At 37.4% G+C, this 13,626-nt stretch overlaps 1 protein-coding gene across 5 annotated transcripts in view; it reads left to right on the top strand.

The window, feature by feature from the left end:
* Positions 1 to 13,626, top strand: part of BZW2 (basic leucine zipper and W2 domains 2) — a 62,604-nt gene that overhangs the window by 7,603 nt on the left and 41,375 nt on the right. Inside the window, exon 1 of one of the 5 annotated variants that reach the window (XM_045793099.2) lies at positions 13,192 to 13,282. The exons of the other annotated variants lie outside the window; for them this stretch is intronic. The gene's annotated coding sequence lies outside the window, so the exon portion shown is untranslated. Of the gene's footprint in view, positions 1 to 13,191; positions 13,283 to 13,626 lie in introns of those variants that run through there. 5 annotated transcript variants of the gene reach the window in all.

The raw sequence follows: 13,626 nt of genomic DNA, 5'->3' as shown, positions 1-13,626 counted from the left end.
GATTTGGCTTGTTCTGAATTTGGCATGTGTTGAGTGAAGAGTGCCAAAAAATGTTCTAATGGTCATATTTGTAAACCATCTATTTTGAAAATAAAGGTTTAGGTAACTCACTGAGTGAACTGTTCTTTTGGCAAATGCCAAAGAGACAGTGCCTTTGTTATTCTTTCTTGATTTTTAATATCAGGTGTATCTTTTGTTTGTTTATGTCAAAAAAGAAAAATATAGTGATAACATATTAGAAAGCATAATGCCCCACATTTATAGTAAAGGTAGTGTCTTGGGGTACCTGGGTGGCTTAGTCGGTTAGGAGTCTGACTTTGGCTCTGGTCCTGATTGCAGGGTCCTGGGATCCAGCCCTGAGCTAAGCAGGGAACCCACTTCTCCCTGTCCCTCTGCCCCTCCCCCCACTTGTCCTCGCGGTCTCTCTCTCTTTTAAATAAATGGGGTCTTTAATACATACATACATGTACACATAAATATAGTATCATTTTGGGCTGCCTTTAATTTTCTCAACTATACAAATAATATTTTAGTAGGAAAACAACTTAAATCTGTGAAAGATGTAGAATTATATTTTGTCTATTCATACTTCAATTTATTTTTATGTTAGATGAGGACTTTCAAAGAACAGTTGTTAGGAGAACCTGGGTGACTTGGTTCAGCATGGGACTCTTGGTTTCAGCTCAGGTCATGATCTCATGGGTTGTGGGATGGAGCCCTGCATAGGGCTCCGGGCTCAGCACAGAGTTGGTTTGAAGATTCTATCCCTCTGCCCCTCCTCCCATTTGCGTGTGTGCATGTGTTCTCTCTCTCTCTCTCTCAAAAAAAAAAAAAAAAAAAAAAAAAAAAAAAAAAAAAAACAACTTTAAACAAAACAAAACCCAGTTGTTAGATGTACTCTTATCTTTGAGGACTTCTAAGTAAATCACAAGAAAACCCCCAGGCAGAGGTAAGTAATAAGAAGGAATACCAACTCTTAAACACTGCAGAGAATATATCATAAGCCACTGTGAGGTGAGCAGTTTTAGAATATTCTACTGTCATCCTGTTCTTGCACATTCCCACAAAGGACCTTACTACTTTTCAAATTAACTTCAGCAGCTTCCTGGATTTGTGATTTTTTTTTTTTTTTTTAAATCGAGTTAGTTAACATACAGTGTATTACTAGCTTCGGGTTAGAATTTAGTGATTCATCAGTTGCATATAACACCCAGTGCTCATTACATCAAGGGCCCTCCTTAATACCCATCACCCAGTAGTTAACCCATCCTCCCACCCACCTCCCCTCCAACAACCCCTCAGTTTGTTCCCTCTAGTTGAGAGTCTCTTATGGTTTGCCTCCCTCTCTGTTTTTATCTTATTTTATTATTCCTTCCTTTCCCCTATGTTCATCTGTTTTGTTTGTTTAATTCCACATATGTGTGAAATCACATGGTATTTGTCTTTCTCTGACTGGCTTATTTCGCTTAGCATAATACACTCTAGTTCCATTCACATTGTTGCAAATGGCAAGAGTTCATTCTTTTTGATGGCTGAGTAATATTCCATCATACACACACACACACACACACACACACACACACACACACCACATCTTCTTTATCCATTCATCTGTCAATGGGCGTCTGGGCTCTTGCCATAATTTGGCTATTGTGGACATTGCTGCTCTAAATATTGGGGTGCATGTGCCCCTTTGAATCACTATGTTTGTATCCTTTGGATAAATACCTAGTAGTGCAATTGCGGGATGGTAAGGTAGCTCTGTATTTAATTTTTTGAGGACCCTCCAAACTGTTTTCCAGAGTGGCTGCTCCGATTTGCATTCCCACCAACAGTGTAGGATGGTTCCCCTTTCTCCTCATCCTCGCCAACATCTTTTATTTCCTGAATTGTTAATTTTAGCCATTCTGACCCGTGTCAGGTGGTATCTCTGTGGTTTTGATTTGGGTTTCCCTGATGCTGAGTGATGTTGAGCGTCTTTTCGTGTGTGTTAGCCATTTGTATGTCATCTTTGCAGAAAGACATCCATTCATGTCTTCTGCCCATTTCCTGACTGGATTTTTTGGGTTTTGGGTGTTGAGTTTGATAAGTTCTTTTTGGATTTTGGATACTAGCCCTTTATCCGATATGTCATTTACAAATATCTTCTCCCATTATGTAGGTTGCCTTTTAGTTTTTTTGATTGTTTCCTTTGCTGTGCAGAAGCTTTTTATCTTGATGAAGTCCCATGTGATCATTTCTAAGAAAAAATAATAACATGTGTTTTTCTTAGTGTACAGGGTAATAGAATTGGGTTATTATAAACAGGAAGGAGAACCCCACATTGCTGGGACAGAGGAAACTGCTGGCTGGGGGAAGGGATGTGGCATCAGTATTCAGGAGTGTGAAGATTGTGTTTTTGTTAGAGGTGAGCCTCTACAGGAAACAATATGATAATCAGCTTCTGTAGTACTAGAAACCATGGTGCCGTAAATTTCCTACTATTTACATGTCCCTGAGGGGCAAGACTTCTGTTAATTCCGCTCACTAAAGTGTTTTTTCCTTAATAGAACTCCATGGACAACGATTTGGCATTTGGGAGGTAGCATATGCCAATTCAATTTATCCAAGTGCTGAACCGGACTTGAAAATTAATATTTATGCTTTACTCTATCTAATTCTAAACCATAAAATCTATGAGGCAAATAATGAAAAAGCTGCCTTCGAGTATCTTATAAATAATTGCCCAAGACACGGCAACAATTTTCGTTGGCTTTTTGGAATGTGCACTAAGTGGAGACTGGATTGGTCAGATTGTGGCCCCAGCTATTCCCTGAATGTAAGCTCCTGAGGGAAGGAATTTGTTGCTTTCATCTCTGCTTTATCACCAAGGTTAGGACGGAATGCATGACCTCAGGCAAGTGGTGTGATACCTCAGAGCCTTGTTAGATGGTTAAATGAGGATCTGGTGTTAGGTCCCTGGTTTTCAAAGTTTTCCATGCTTCATGGATATCAGTTAAGAAACACGTGTTTAATTATTAAAACATTAATAAGCACAATTGTACATCACATGCATCGTGTGATCACTTTAACATGCTGGAGACCATTGCTTCTTGTTAACTTGCCCTGCCAGGCTTTTGTGCAGTGCTTGGGTCAAATCTCCACCTGCTAGAAAGTGAGCACCACGCAGCTTTTTTGGCTGGCCCCCAGTTGAATTCCTGTTGACTAGTACCAGTCATATGCTTGATAAATAAATACAAATACACGATTCTCTTTATGTTTAAACCTTTTAAAAGTGTACCTGAGAATTTATAGCTCTCTGCTGTTTTGTTTGTTGAGTTTCCCGTTTTTTGTCTTTTTCATTTTGAGTTTGTAAGTCCACTGCTATAAAATTCTCTCAGGGAGTACAGTCCTGTATCATCAGTGTGCTGTGATTCATTAAGTCCTAGGCTTGGCTTTGGCATTCCTATCCAGCTCATGCTCTGCCCATTGTGAAATACTCGTGTGTAGGGTAAGTGTTTTTTGTGTGCAATCCATCAAATAAGGCTTCATCTGCTAAACAGGCTTGGGCAGGTCTCCTTCTGGGATGATGGGGGCAGGAGTGCCTTGGTTGAGAGAGCTCATAAATGTGAAAAGTTGGATGCCTGCCCACCACCACCTTTAAGCTTCCTTAAAGTCCATTATCATGTTTTTTAAGCAAATGCTCCACAGCTAAATTCTCCCACTGGTTATTAGTCAGGGGTGTTATCTTATTTTTTTTTCTAGAGGATTCTATTTTCCTCTCCTTGATTAAAATCCAGAGAAAAATGAAATATACTTCAATCCTCTTTGTCATAATAACATCTTCTAACTTCCCACTTGAACTAGTAGTCATATATACTCTTATCAGTTTTGCTTTTGATACAAAATCAGCTTTACTAAAGTCACTTGCTCGCTGGCATTTGGTACCACTCCCTACTGATTCTTTTTTTTTTTTTAAAGACTACCTTTTTAAGAGCAGTTTAGGTTCATAGCAAAATTAAGAGGAAGGTGCAGAGATTGCCCGAATACCTTCTGCCTCCACACATACACAGCCTTTGCCATTATCATTCTCCCCCACCAGAGTAGTACATTCGGTACAACTGATGAATTTACAGATGATGTGATAGCATATGGTCTGGCATATCTTGGGTTCCCATTGTAAGTGTTCAAGCCATTTTCTTTTCTTTTCTTTTTGTCTTTTTTTTTTGATATTTATTTATTTGAGAGGCATGGGTGAGGCAGCGGGAGAGGGAGAAAAAGTCTCAAGCAGACTCTGCGCTGAGCACTGAGTCTGGCCCAGGACTCGTCTCTGAACCGGGAGAAAGTGACGTGAGCTGAAACCGAGAGTCCGACATTCAACCAGCTTGCCATCCAGGCGCCACTGAACCCATTTTCTGTACACATGTATGTGTACTTGTTGATATATATGCACAGACATTTTCTGAAAGGACACATAAGACAATGTCAAAGTATGTGTTACTCTTTCTATGGAGTGGCATTCCACTAATGGACATAAGATTACGAATGAAAGTTGAAAAGTAGTGGTCTTTATTTTTTCACTTTTATGTGCTTTTATACTGTGCTAGTTTTTTTTGCCATCAGTGTGTTAGTAGTGCTTTACAGTTTAAAAGAGCCCAATAAAATAAAATATTTCCAATTTTCCTAAAGTGATGCATTAGAACACATGGCTTTTAAAATAAAGATCCTAGAGGATGTTATTGAATCAGATTTCATGACTGCGTATTCTAATGCAATTTTGTTAAAGTTGTTCTTTGTTGTGATATTAGAAAAGATGATAGAATTGGATTTAAATGTTTTCTGTATGTGTGCACTCCCCCCCCCCAATGGAGGATTAAGCAGTATGTTAAAATGTATACAGTGGCCATTACTTAAAGTTAGAATTATGGATATTTTTTCTCTTTTTCCCCTATTTACCCTAAATGTGCAATAATGGATTTATGATGAGCTGATTTTATTAATTTTAAGAAATTATTTTCTCTATAAAAAGTATTTTTTCACACCTTATACCAGTAATCCACAGGTATGCATTATAATATATAAAATACATGACCATATATTAATGAGATGAGCAAACAATGGGTAACATAAAACCATATCTTGGTAGATATAGCCCTTCCAAATCATCACTTTGTGAGATTTTATATTTACTCTGTTGATAACACAGTTGATCAATAAATATGTTTTAGGTTTTTTTTTTTTTTTAATTATTTTTAAGTAATCTCTACACCTAATGTGGGGCTCAAACTCACAACCCTGAGATCAAGAATCACACACTACCAACTAAGCCAGGCATGCACCTCATCAATAAATGTTTTAAAATTGCTTTTTGAAAACTGTATTCAGAGGCGCCTGAGTGTCTCAGTTGGTTGAGTATCTGTCTGGCTCGTGGTTTCAGTTCAGGTCGTGATCTCAGGGTTGTGAGATCCAGTCCCAAGTCCCACATGCTCAGCATGGAGTCTGCTTGGGATTCTCGCTCTCTCAAATAAATAAACAAATAATTTTTTTTAAGATAAGTATATTCATTGCCTTTGAACACTGTATAAAAGAGGAATTCAGGGGCGCCTGGGTGGTGCAGTCGTTAAGCGTCTGCCTTTGGCTCAGGGCGTGATCCCAGCGTTCTGGGATCAAGCCCCATATCAGGCTCCTCTACTGGGAGCCTGCTTTTTCCTCTCCCACTCCCCCTGCTTGTGTTCCCTCTCTCACTGGCTGTTTCTCTCTGTCAAATTAATAAATAAAATCTTTGAAAAAAAGAAGAGGAATTCATAAAAATATTTATTAAAAGGAATTTTGATTAATGACTGCGTAATTAGTTTAATGTATAGTTACCCTGTATTGAAGGAAGAAAGTAATTTGGTAGGTAAATTCTGGAATATATCTTTCTAAGTCAGTTATTGTTTAACATTTTGTACTTGGATGTTTTTTGCTTTGATAAATTTTTTTTAAATAAAGATGGTAAAAATACTGGTCTGTTTTATTTAAAAATTTTAAAAGCCTTTTCTGTTCAGGAACCATAATTTTGCCTTTAGATATTTGTTTTGAAATAGTAAAAGTTAAAACTTCTTATCTTTAAAAGCCTCACATCTTATTTTGCATGCATACATACACCTTTTTTTCACTGTTGACTTCATTCTTTCTATGATGGTAATCTTTAATAATACTGTTTGATTTCATATACTTCTCAATCTCTCCTTAATTAAGCCTGTAACATAGAGGACTATTTCCGTGGCAGGAATAATACACAAAATTCCGGGGATTGGTTAAGCAGGTCGTAGCTGGCTCATGTATGGTGGTCTATGTATGCGGCGGTGTAAAGAATCCCCATTCTGATGTTATAGTAAGGGTGTTTGGGGGGACTCTTTTCTTGCACATGGGAGTCAAATACAAGGAGTTATATTAACCAGAGTAACATTTGTAAGCATCTTCAAATCAAGATTTGACTTTTGCTCTATTTGCTTTTTTACTGGCGTGTGCAATCCATACAGCAGGGTTATTTCCTACTTCACAGCTGACCAAATTCTGTAGGATCTGGGAAGTTATAGGAACTCTCTTTATGGCAAGCTTTATTTCTGAGCGGTCCCAGAAAATACAAAATCCCTGTGCTGTTTAAGCCTGGGCTCTTTCAGCTCCCTGAATTGTTCTCCTTGCCCAGCCTCATTCACTCAAGTCTGTAGGACTTCAGTGTTTGCCTTTGCTTCTTGGTTCTGTACATGGATATCTACTTTATTGCTGAACCATCTGAGAGTGGGTTGCATACCCTTTGTCCCTTATTACATCAGAGCATATTCCCTTCGAAGAAGATACTTCTCTTAAAGAACCACAATACAATAATAAAATTGAGCGAATTTAACATAGATTCTTAGCACCATAGTCTATTCTCCAGTTTCATCAATTGCCCCAGTAGTGCCATAAGTATATTAAAATACATTTACAGGGCAGTACCTCCGGTCAAGGATAGCATGCTGCATTTAGTAATGTCCTCTTTTTTTTTTAATGTTTTTTTATTATATTATGTTAGTCACCATACAGTACATCCCTGGTTTCTGATGCAAAGTTCGATGATTCATTAGTTGCGTATAACACCCAGTGCACCATGCAATACGTGCCCTCCTTACTACCCATCACCAGTCTATCCCATTCCCCCACCCCCCTCCCCTCTGAAGCCCTCAGTAATGTCCTTTTGATTCTCCTTTTATTTGCTACAGTTCTTTGATTTTTGTTTTTTAAGATAGTGACATTTTTGAAGAATACAGGCCCGTTGTTTGGGAGAATGTCCCTAGATCTGCATTTGTTTCCTTGTCATTAGATTGAGATCATGCATTTTGTTTGGAATGCCACATAAATAATATCCTCTTCTAACTGTAAACATCCAGAGCCCTGTGATGTCTGTTGTTCCTTGGTTTAAGGTGTTATCTTGTTTCTCCACTGTGGAGTTTACCATTTTTCTTTTTGTAATTTTTACCAAGATGCTTTGAGGCGATCTGAATATCCTGTTGATAGTCGAGCACACCTGCCCACACGCGCACGTGTCTCGGCGCTTTTAGTATACATTGATGATTCTTGCAAGGATCAATTTTTGGTGCAGTGATTGCAAAATGATGATTTTCTACTCCATGTTTCCTTCCCTATTTATCAGTTGGCATTCTACTGAAAAGAAAACTTTCATTTCTGCCCAATTACTTTCCTTTCCCTAGTGCACTGATATATTTGCTTTCTCTAAAATACATTGAGTGTGGACTTGTAGATTCTTACTTTATTCAGTGAGTCATTATTCATGCTGTTTTCAATTATTCTGATGGCCAGATTATCTCAGGTATGTTAGTGGCTTGTCCTCAGGATGGTTTCTCTGTAGTTTGATCTATTTTTACTTTTTTTTTTGTTAAAAGCAATTCGCTTTTGTGATACAAGACATCTCAGGATCATATGGAACCTTCCATGCTCCAACTTTGGAATCAGCCATTTATCCAAGAGACCTTTGTTTCTTTTAGTAGGAAATGAAACTTAGATGCTTTGTCATATTTCTCTTTATGCACAGATAATATTATTACTTGTGACCCTTTGGGGATTGGTTTAAACTTCAAAAGAAGTTAAAACATTTCCATTTAAACACATATAACTTTTCTAATTAAAAATTATATATCCTTATATTATAGAAAATATAGACAAGTAATGTAAGAGGAATAAAATGCCCTTTGAACTCAGTGCTCATGTTGACCACTGTTGAGTGCTAGTGTGCTTTATGTAGCTTAGATCATATCATGTACATAGAATTTGTTGGGTGGTTTTTGTTTTGTGTGGGGTTTTGGGGTTTTTTTCTTTGCTGTTTCTATTTAACATCTCATTATTTTCTCCAAGTCTGAAAAATTAAACAATTGCAGTTTTCAGTCATATATTTTATCTTTTCTTTGTTTTCCTTCTATTCTCACTATGGTGATACCCAAAAGTAGGGAAAATTTATTTGCTCATCCTTCTCTTTTTCGGCCTCCCTCTTCAGTCCCATATTGTTGCCTACCCCCCGTCTTCCCCTCTGATTATCAGAGGGTGTAAAATTATCAATGTGGAAAGACAGCAATTAGTATTAAAGACTGCGGGAAGCATTTATTTTGTATACTAATTGCACTTTTGATTTTAGCTATGACAAGCTACTCAGTGATAAATGTGTTTTCTCTAAAATTAACATCAATGTTTGGCAAACAGAAATAAGTCACTTGAGGAAATATCTGCCTGGTTGTTGATCTGGTGTGTGTAGATGTATGTGCACAGTTTTTAACTCTTGCGAGCAAAGACCATCTCTGGTTTTGCTCACAATTTTTTTCCTTTTTGGTGTAGGATTTTCCAGCTTCAGCACAACTAAAATTTTGGACCAGAGAACCCTGTGTTGTGGGGGGCACTCCTGTGCCTTGTCCATTACTTAGCGGCATCCATACCATCTACCTACTAGACATCAGCATCCGCACTTCCCCAGCGTGACAAAATATGGGTCTACAGACATTGCCACACGTCCCGTGGAGGATACGATGACCCCAGAATAAAACCGCTGTCCTTAACCCATAAGCACCCCCAAAATACAAATTAATATTTAAACCACAGCTGCCTAATCTTTGAGCATTTCCTTGTTTTATACCACCATTTCCTCTAAGTTCTCAAAATTTATGGTTTGAAATATTGTAGGTATGCAGTCATCACAATGCTGTTGCCTGGTAGACAAAAGTTCTAAGTGTCTTAACTTACCTAGAACAGAGGCTTGGGGGCATTTTGCTATTAAAATACTTTGAAACATTCTATTTGAGGGACTGGTTTTCTAAAAGCCCAAGTATGCTACAGTGTCTGTTGTGTATGTGTGCTTGTGTCTTTCCAAGTGTTGAGAGACTTAAGAGTCACATCCGCAAGATTAGACCATCTATAAAGTTCATCTGTAAAGGTGAATGTATATGCCTGGTCAGTTATTAAGGGAAGGGAAGGTTCTGGGAGAGATTGCATCTGGGGAAAATGGAAGTCCAGAGAAGGGAATGTACATGTCCAAGGTACTTTTAGAAGTGACTGTAAGCAGAGGGCGTGAATTGATAGGATGAAAACATTTTAGGATTTTATTTTCAATTCTTGAAGGTTTTCTAAATTAACTTCACTAAGAGGAAATAAATGACATTACATATTATCTTCATTTATTTCTATGAAGAAGTTGTATGTGATACTTAAAATGTAATTTTTAGAATATTTCTATTTTTGCTAAAAGGAAAGCAGAATATCAGCATTCAGAAACAAGGTAGGTATACTAGTAAGTTTAAGGTGTGAAACTGGGAAATGTGATAATGGAAATTTTATTGTGATGCCTTTATATCTTAAAAGATTTAGATGAACAGTTAGCTCTTAGTGCTCTTTTTTTCACAACATAATTCCTTTGGGCGTTGGTCATTCTTTCCTTGTCAGGTGGTTGCTTAGCACAATTTAAGTTTCCACCATTCATGTCCCTCTGGAAATACATAGCTGTAGATTCTTGAGGCGTGAAGTATTATTAAGTTTTGTGCTCTTTAAGAAAGATTATTTGCACTTTTATACCATTACAGATAGGAAAGAGTAAGGGGGATATGAATTTAAAAGCAATATTTTTGCACTAAAGAAGGGAATATCTGATTTTATTTACAAACATTTTTCTTTTATAGGTAGGCTGCTATTTTAAATTTCATCTTTTTCAATTATTATAAAAACTAAAACCTATATAGAATTTGTTTGGAGATACAGTGAACCATTTTGTAGAGGCTGGGTGATTTTGATTATAGAGAGGCTGTTTGGTACAAAATCATGATAAGGACATTAAACAAGCGAATATCATTTTGGGCAACAAAGTGTAGTGTTATTGTAAGCATTTTTCTGGTCTGTTGCTTTAGAATGTTAATAATTTACACATTCAAAGTGCAACTTAATTATTTTTGCTTCTTTTGAGATCATTGTTATCAACCCAAATGACTCCTGGACATGACAACTTTCTGTAAAGGATTTTATGATGTATGTTCTTGGAGTTTTAGCTTTAATGGAAAGGAGACTAGTTTATAACTATGGGCAGTTTTTAGTTTGTTCTTTTTATGTTACATTATTCCACTCATTTGGAACATAGACTAAAAGGTAGTTCTTGAAAGTTACTACTAAACACAAAGTACTTCCGGGGAATGTTGCAGTGAAGTGGCTCAGTTGTATTACTAGTTTTGTGTGCTAGTGTTACTGTATCTTTGTGAAACACTTTATATTTCGGAGATGATATTGTTGCCCTATAACTTTTATTATCTTAACATTGAAAGTCTTTTTTTCTCCTTACTGTCTCCAGGATTATTTACTTCACACAGAGAGTTTTGCCTTGAAGTTTGGGGGTTTTTTTCTTTCTCACAATAGCCACCTGGTTTTGAAATTTGGGCAAAATCCTCCTTTAAAATTTAATTAAAATTTAATTAAAATTTAATTTTTTAAAAAATTTAATTAAAAACTTTCTATTCTTTGGATGTATTTTCACCTCTTTTATCAAAATGAAGTGTGTTGGGCCATAATGAATTTTTTTTTAAGATTTTATTCATTTATTCGACAAGAGAGAGAGACAGCCAGCGAGAGAGGGAACACAAGCAGGGGGAGTGGGAAAGGAAGAAGCAGGCTCACAGCGGAGGAGCCTGATGTGGGGCTTGATCCCACAACGCAGGGATCATGCCCTGAGCCGAAGGCAGACGCATAACCGCTGTGCCACCCAGGCGCCCCAAGGGCCATAATGAATTATTTACTACACACAGAGAGTTTTGCCTTGAAGTTTGGGGTTTTTTTTTCTTTCTCACAATAGCCACCTGGGTTTGAAATTTGGGCAAAATCCTCCTTTAAAATTTAATTAAAATTTAATTAAAATTAAATTTTTAAAAATATTTAATTAAAAACTTTCTATTCTTTGGATGTATTTTCACCTCTTTTATCAAAATGAAGTGTGTTGGGCCATAATGAATTCCTTAGAATGGGGTTGTCCAACATAACCACTGGCCATATTGGCTATTTTCATTTTAATTAAAATTAAATAAATTTAAATTCCTTAATTGCACTAGCCACATTTCAAGGGCTCAATGGCTACATGTGTCTAGTAGCTTCCATATTAGACAGTACAGGTAACTGAACGTTTCCATCATCACAGACAGTTCTGTTGGATACACTGCTTTAGAATGGGGGGTGGCAGACCACAACCTGAGAGCCCAGTCTGATCCACCACTTGTTCTGTAAATAAAGTTTTATTGGAATAACTTGTTTACATATTGTCTATGGCTGTTCTCAGGCCCTAACAGCAGAACTGAGTAGTGTAACAGACACCATGTGGCTCACAGCACCTAAACTAGTTTGTTTTATCCCTTTATAGGAGAAGATTGTGACCCCACTCTAGCATATGCATATTCGTCAAGTTGTGGTTGTTTGAAATGCCTAGTTATATGTATATATTAGCAGTATAATATATGATATAAGGCAGATTATCATAGTTCAGAGATTATCCAGACCAGAACAGTCATCCCCTTATAGAAATAACAAGAAAATCAGTCCTCCTCTGGTAGATTAGATTCTTTCCAAAATGAAGGGAATTAAAGAAGAAAAATACAAGGCAAGACAACACACAATGTGTCAATCTACTCAAGGTGTGCGGGGCAACTGGCAGAATTAGAGCACAGTTGCCAAGAGGCCAACCCATCTGAGCTGCTGACCCATTGTCACACTTGGGCCCAGAGTCCGTTGGGAGTAAGGGATAGAATCTACAAAGGACCCGGGACAGTAAGAATAGTGACGGGGCGGGGGGAGGGGGAGTGTTAAATCTTATTTCTGTATGTTAAATGGAAACATCTTTCAATTGGGCCTCTCAGTTTAGGAGGTTATTTTTAAAATGTTTATTTCATTAATAGGGTACTTAGTTTTGAATTTTTGATTGAATCTTTTTAATATTTTATTTTCTCTTGTGGAATAGCCAAGAAATTTAGTCTCTTAGATGACATGTGAAATATTTAAATCCAGTTTTGTTTTATCATTGTACATACAGTTTTCTTGTAATACTATTTTAAAAACCATGGAGCTTTTCCATTTTGGGGGGACATGAGCTTAGTTTTATTTTGTCTGTGTGTTTGGCTTGTAGTGTTTTGAATGCATGTATAGGTTGTACCCCAGATAAGTTTTGTCTCTGAGGAGTCTGTTAAACTCTGATTTAAAATTCGCATCCAGGGGCGCCTGGGTGGCTGAGTCGTTAAGCGTCTGCCTTCGGCTAAGGGCCTGATCCCGGCGTTCTGGGATCAAGCCCCGCATCAGGTTCCTCCACTGGGAACCTGCTTCTTCCTCTCCCACTCCCGCTGCTTGTGCTCCCTCTCTCGCTGGCTGTCTCTCGCTGTCAAATAAATAAATAAAACCTTTAAAAATAAAATACGCATCTATACATACCTATGTGTATGTATTTTTAGTTATTTTCAAGTTGTGAATTATGATGCAACCTAATCAAAATAAGCTTTGGCCATTGGCCTAATAGAACTGTTATTTTTTGTTACTTTCCCAGGTTTAAACTAGCAGTTTCTTATTCAAAGTGCCCTTGCTTCTCTCCCGTCAGGGCTTCAGTGAGTGCCTTATAAAGCCTGACCTCACTGGAGCAGATTATAATGTAGCACGGATTGCTAAATTTAGAGACAAGCCAAGCTGCTGCTCTAAATAGTAACAGCTAAGTGATAGAGACTTTTGGTGAACAGAATATCTTCAGTTAGTCTTTCAGTACCAGTAGGTGAGTTTCTGATTGTGTCTGTTTTAATTTTTGCCGTGGTGTACGTCAAAATCTTTGTATGCTTTTTTGTTTTACATGTCGTTATGTTGTTTTCTACCTGCGGTATACGGAGGGTGTGAAAAATAAGGTCACAAAACAAGACCGTGAAGAAACAAACTTTTGCGTTTAGAACTGAAGAAAGTATAAATGGAGCTAAAGATTTTTAAAATAGAGTAATTCGCTCATAGGTAGGGTGTGTTTCGTGGTAATTCCTCATTAGCAGAAAAACAACAAAATGCTACGGTAGAGTTAGAGAATTCTGTGTTTTTATTCTGGGCTGTAAAATAGAACTTTACGAGAAGGCT

Source organism: Ursus americanus, chromosome 3 (assembly GCF_024610735.1).
Source record: "Ursus americanus isolate L20-20 chromosome 3, mUrsAme1.1.p, whole genome shotgun sequence".
Taxonomy (NCBI): domain Eukaryota; kingdom Metazoa; phylum Chordata; class Mammalia; order Carnivora; family Ursidae; genus Ursus; species Ursus americanus.
This window is presented reverse-complemented; position numbering and strand designations above follow the sequence as displayed.